Below are 6,583 nucleotides of genomic sequence, written 5' to 3' on the forward strand. Positions count from 1 at the left end.
CTGGTGAGCTGCATTGTTCTTGGAGTTGTAATGTCTCTGGTCTTGGTTTTGATCTTGCTCACTTCCCCACCCAAAGTTTGGGTGGTTTCTCCATCCAGGGTTATAAATTTTTAAGTATGGATCATAATTTTTTCTTGGTGAATTCCCAATGTAGTTGGCTTGCTCCTGACTACCCTCTGCTTCTTCATGCACTCCTTCTTGTGTTGTTGATGAAGTGGAGATTGCTGCTACTTGGTTCCTCTCCATCTTCTTGGTGAGGTCAGCCAGCTGCTGGGTAATGAGCTTGTTTTGGGCCAACAGAGCATCTACATTGTTTAGCTCCATCACTCCTCTTGTGTTCCCTCTTTCGGAAGCATAGAAGTAGTCGTTCTCTGCTACTGTTTCAATAACATCTATGGCTTCCTCAATGGTCTTTTTCTTGTTCAAGGATCCTCCAGATGAATGGTCTACGGCCTTCTTTGACTCATAAGAGAGCCCTTCATAAAAAATGTGCAGCTGCACCCATTCATTGAACATGTCAGGTGGACACCTCCTTGTTAAGTCCTTGAACCTCTCCCATGCTTCATATAGAGTCTCACCATCTTGTTGCCTGAAAGTTTGAACCTCAGCTCTCAGCCTATTGATTCGTTGAGGAGGGTAGAATCTTGCTAAGAATTTGTTCACCACATCTTCCCAAGTTGTCAAGCTCTCCCTTGGGAAGGATTCCAGCCACTTGGCTGCCTTGTCTCCGAGTGAGAAGGGAAATAAGAGCAGTCTATAGGCGTCAGGATGAACACCATTAGACTTCACTGTGTCACATATTCTCAGGAAGGTGGTTAAATGTTGATTGGCGTCTTCTTGAACACTTCCTCCAAACGAACAGTTATTCTGAACAAGGGTGATGAGCTGTGGTTTAAGTTCAAAGTTGTTGGCATGGATTGTTGGCTTTTGGATGCTACTTCCACAATTGCCTGGGTTTGGATTGATGTAATAGCCCAAAACTCTTCTATCCTCCCCAGCCTGATTTGCTCCACCTCCTCTGCCATGGTTGTGAGTCTCTTCTTCATGATGATTTTCCATGTTTTCTTCCATGTTAGGTTCAAAGTATTCCTCAAAGTGTTCCTCCTCTTCTTCAGCACCAACTACATATTTTTCTTTTGCTTCCCTCCTTAGTCTAAGGAAGGTTCTCTCAGGTTCAGAATCAAAAGAAGTTGAAGCCCCGCTTCTTCTCCCTGTCATACAACCAACAAGTACAAGCAAAGAAAATAGGTGCAGACAGTATTTGTGTCAGAATTACTGTTAGTTGTGGGTGGTGCAATATATCAAACAGTTAGTGGGTTAGCAAACAAAATTGAAAATAACAAAGAAAAACAAACGAGTAGAGGGAGAAGGGAAGAAGGTTAACTAAAACAAAAAGTAAATCATTCAAACAGAAAAATGAAATTCACAAAATAAAAATGCTCAATCTAGTGATCTTCCAATTTAATCATTGTTGATGCACAATCAATCCCTGGCAACGGCGCCATAAACTTGATGCACGGAAAATTTGTCTCTCAACAAATCTCGCTTCGGCAAGTGTACCGAAGTTGTCGTCAAGTAAAAACCCACAATAGAGTGAGGTCGAATCCCACAGGGATTGATTGATCAAGCAACTTTAATTAGAAGAATGTTCTAGTTGAGCGAATCCAGAATTTGGGTTGAGAGTTGCAGAAATTAAAATGGCGAGAATGTAAATAACAGAAAAGTAAATGCTAGAATTAAAAGACTGGAAGTAAATGACTGGAAATAAATTGCAGAATTGTAAATGGAAATGGGGGATTTGCTCATAAAAGTAAATGACAGAAATTAAAGAGAATGGGTAAGATCAGAGATGGGGAGTTCATTGGGCTTAGGAGATGTTGTAATTCTCCGGATCAAGTTCATTTTCATCTCTTTCTCAATCAATGCACTCATTGATCTCCTTGGCAATCTTAAGTGATTGAATTACAATTTCTTGCAATTCAATCTCTCAAATCTTGATCAATAGCCAATTCCTTGGTCAATTGCTCATGAGAAGAGATGAAGTATGGTCACTGATTATACCACATGCATTTCCCAAACCAAGTATTGAGAGGGTTATAATCACATACCCATCCAAACCCAATTTGGTCCAGCATGAGAAAGCATTTCTAGCTTGATCTCTTCATTCCTCTTTCAAGGTTCAAAAGAGATCCAAGTTTGAATAGCTTCTTGGTGCAAGAAATTGTGATGTCCAGGCTCGAACAATCCCTGGTAATGGCTCCAAAGCTTGGTGCTTTGATCTTAATTCATAATTGTCACAACTTCGATACAACTAACCAGCAAGTGCACTGGGTCGTCCAAGTAATACCTTACGTGAGTAAGGGTCGAATCCCACGGAGATTGTTGGTATGAAGCAAGCTATGATCACCTTGTAAATCTCAGTCAGGCGGATATAAAGTGATAATGGTGTTTTCGAATATTATATAATAAAATAGGGATAGAGATACTTATGTAAATCATTGGTAGGAATTTCAGATAAGCGAACGGAGATGCTTTTCGTTCCTCTGAACCTCTGCTTTCCTGCTATCTTCATCCAATCAGTCTTACTCCTTTCCATGGCTGGCTTTATGCAAGGGCATCACCGTTGTCAGTGGCTACATCCCCTCCTCTCAGTGAATAATATGCTCACGCACCCTGTCATGGCACGGCTATTCATCTGTCGGTTCTCGATCATGCTGGAATAGGATTCACCCTCCTTTTGCGTCTGTCACTAACGCCCAACAATCGCGAGTTTGAAGCTCGTCACAGTCATTCAATCATTGAATCCTACTCAGAATACCACAGACAAAGTTTAGACCTTCCGGATTCTCTTGAATGCCGCCATCATTCTAGCTTACGCCACGAAGATTCTGGTTAGGAGATCTAAGAGATACTCATTCTAGCTTAATTCATGTAGAACAGAAGTGTTTGTCAGGCACGCGTTCATAAGGGAGAAGGATGATGAGCGTCACACATAATCATCACCTTCATCACGTTCTTGGGTGCGAATGGATATCTTAGAAGCGAAATAAGAAGAATTGAATAGAAAACAGTAGTACTTTGCATTAATCTTTGAGGAACAGCAGAGCTCCACACCTTAATCTATGGAGTGCAGAAACTCTACCGTTGAAAATACATAAGTGATAGGTCCAGGCAAGGCCATGTGGCCAGCCCCCATGATCTAAGAACAATGCGTTCAAAGATGGTCAAAAAGACGCCTAATACAATAGTAAGAGGTCCTATTTATAATAAACTAGTCACTAGGGTTTACATGAGTAAGTAATTGATGAATAAATCCACTTCCGGGGCCTACTTGGTGTGTGTTTGGGCTGAGCCTGAGTGTTGCACGTGCAGAGGCTATTGGTGGAGTTGAACGCCAGTATTTGTGCCAGTTTGGGCGTTCAACTCTGGTTTTGGATCCTTTTCTGGCGCTGGACGCCAGATTTGGGCAGAAGGCTGGCGTTGAACGCCAGTTTACGTCGTCAATTCTTGGCCAAAGTATGGACTATTATATATTTCTGGAAAGCCCTGGATGTCTACTTTCTAACGCAATTGAAAGCGCGCCATTTAGAGTTCTTTAGCTCCAGAAAATCCACTTTGAGTGCAGGGAGGTCAGAATCCAACAGCATCAGTAGTCCTTCTTCAACCTCTGAATCTGATTTTTGCTCAAGTCCCTCAATTTCAGCCAGAAAATATCTGAAATCACAGAAAAACACACAAACTCATAGTAAAGTCTAGAAATGTGAATTTAACATAAAATCTATTAAAAACATCCCTAAAAGTAACTAGATTATACTAAAAACAATGCCAAAAAGCGTATAAATTATCCGCTCATCACAACACCAAACTTAAATTGTTGCTTGTCCCCAAGCAACTGAAAATCAAATAGGATAAAAAGAAGAGAATATACTATAAATTCCAAACTATCAATGAAACATAGCTGTAATCATATGAGCGGGACTTATAGCTTTTTGCCTCTTGAATAGTTTTGGCATCTCACTTTATCCATTGAAGTTTAGAATGATTGGCATCTATAGGAACTTCAGATTTCGAATAGTGTTATTGACTCTCCTAGTTCAGTATGATGATTTTTGAACACAGCTTCTTTATGAGTCTTGGCCGTAGCCCTAAGCACTTTGTTTTCCAGTGTTACCACCAGATACATAAATGCCACAGACACATAATTGGGTGAACCTTTTCAGATTGTGACTCAGCTTTGCTAAAGTCCCCAATTAGAGGTGTCCAGGGTTCTTAAGCACACTCTTCTTTTGCTTTGGACCTTGACTTTAACCGCTCAGTCTCAAGTTTTCACTTGACACCTGCACGCCACAAGCACATGGTTAGGGACAGCTTGGTTTAGCCGCTTAGACCAGGATTTTATTCCTTTAGGCCCTCCTATCCACTGATGCTCAAAGCCTTGGGATCCTTTTTATTTGCCTTTGCCTTTTGGTTTTAAGGGTTATTGGCTTTTTCTGCTTGCTTTTTCTTTTTCTTTCTATTTTTTTTCTATTTTTTTTTCTGCAAGCTTTGTTCTTTGCTGCTTTTTCTTGCTTCAAGAATCATTTTTATGATTTTTCAGATTATCAAATAACATGTCTCCTAGTCATCATTCTTTCAAGAGCCAACATATTTAACATTCTTAAACAACTACTTCAAAAGACATATGCACTGTTCAAGCATACATTCAGAAAACAAGAAGCATTGTCACCACATCAATATAATTAAACTAAGTTCAAGGATAAATTCGAAACTCATGTACTTCTTGTTCTTTTGAATTAAAACATTTTTCATTTAAGAGAGGTGATGGATTCATAGGACATTCATATATTTAAGACAAAGTTACTAACTACTAATGATCATGTAATGAAGGCACAAACATAGATAAGCACATAACATAGAAAACGAAAAACAGAGGAAATAAGAACAAGGAATGAATCCACCTTAGTGATGGTGGCGTTTCCTTCTTGAGGAACCAATGATGTCCTTGAGCTCTTCTATGTCTCTTCCTTGTCGTTGTTGCTCCTCCCTCATTGCTCTTTGATCTTCTCTTATTTCATGGAGCATGATGGAGTGCTCTTGATGTTCCACCCTTAGTTGTCCCATATTGGAACTCAATTCTCCTAGGGAGGTGTTGATTTGCTCCCAATAATTTTGTGGAGGAAAGTGCATTTGAGGCATCTCAGGGATCTCATGGAAGTGAGCTTCTTGCGCCTCTTGAGCTCCATGACTGGGCTCTCTTGCTTGCTCCATCTTTTTTTTAGTGATGGGCTTGTCCTCTTTGATGAGGATATCTCCCTCTATGTCAATCCCAGCTGAATTGCATAGGTGGCAGATGAGGTGAGGAAAGGCTAACCTTGCCATAGTGGAGGACTTGTCAGCCACCTTGTAGAGTTCTTGAGGTATAATCTCATGAACTTCCACCTCTTCTCCAATCATGATGCTACGGATCATGATGGCCCGGTCTATAGTAACTTCAGACCGGTTGCTAGTGGGAATGATTGAGCATTGAATAAACTCTAACCATCCTCTAGCTATAGGCTTGAGGTCCAATCTTCTTAGTTGAACCGGCTTGCCTTTGGAGTCAATCTTCCATTGAGCTCCTTCTACACATATGTCCATAAGGACTTGGTCCAACCTTTGATCAAAGTTGACTCTCCTTGTGTAGGGGCGTGCGTTCTCTTCCATGTATGGCAAGTTGAACGCCAACCTCACATTCTCCGGACTAAAATCTAAGTATTTCCCCCGAACCATTGTAACATAGTTCTTTGGATCCGGGTTCTTACTTTGATCATGGTTCTTGGTGATCCATGCATTGGCATAGAACTCTTGAACCATTAGGATGCCGACTTGTTGGATGGGATTTGTTAGAACTTCCCAACCTCTTCTTTGAATTTCATGTCGGATCTCCAGATACTCATTTCTTTTGAGTTTAAAAGGGACCTCAGGGATCACCTTCTTCTTGGCCACAACATCATAGAAGTGGTCTTGATGGGCTTTGGAGATGAACCTTTCCATCTCCCATGACTCGGATGTGGAAGCTTTTATCTTCCCTTTCCCTCTTCTAGAGGATTCTCCGGTCTTTGATGCCATCAACGGTAATGGAAAAACAAAAAAGCTATGCTTTTACCACACCAAACTTAGAATATTGCTCGCCCTCGAGCAATAAACAAAAGAATAGAAGAAGAAGAAGAAGAAATATGGAGAGGGAGTGGGAGATGTGGTTTCGGCCAAGGAGAGTGTAGAGGGGTGTGTTGTGTGAATTTGATGAAACTCTATGGAGTGCAGAAACTCTACCGTTGAAAATACATAAGTGATAGGTCCAGGCATGGCCATGTGGCCAGCCCCCATGATCTAAGAACAATGCGTTCAAAGATGGTCAAAAAGACGCCTAATACAATAGTAAGAGGTCCTATTTATAATAAACTAGTCACTAGGGTTTACATGAGTAAGTAATTGATGAATAAATCCACTTCCGGGGCCCACTTGGTGTGTGTTTGGGCTGAGCCTGAGTGTTGCACGTGCAGAGGCTATTGGTGGAGTTGAACGCCAGTATTTGTGCAAGTTT

At 41.0% G+C, this 6,583-nt stretch overlaps 1 non-coding gene across 1 annotated transcript; it reads left to right on the top strand.

Annotated features, from left to right (window-relative positions):
• Positions 1 to 514: 514 nt before the first annotated feature.
• LOC148548019 (small nucleolar RNA R71) lies at positions 515 to 618 on the top strand. The gene has a single exon (XR_015898697.1). It is a non-coding gene; the product is annotated as a small nucleolar RNA R71 (small nucleolar RNA).
• The last annotated feature ends 5,965 nt before the right edge of the window (positions 619 to 6,583 follow it).

Source organism: Arachis ipaensis, chromosome B8 (genome assembly GCF_059453495.1).
Source record: "Arachis ipaensis isolate K30076 ecotype BB chromosome B8, ASM5945349v1, whole genome shotgun sequence".
NCBI classification, from domain to species: domain Eukaryota; kingdom Viridiplantae; phylum Streptophyta; class Magnoliopsida; order Fabales; family Fabaceae; genus Arachis; species Arachis ipaensis.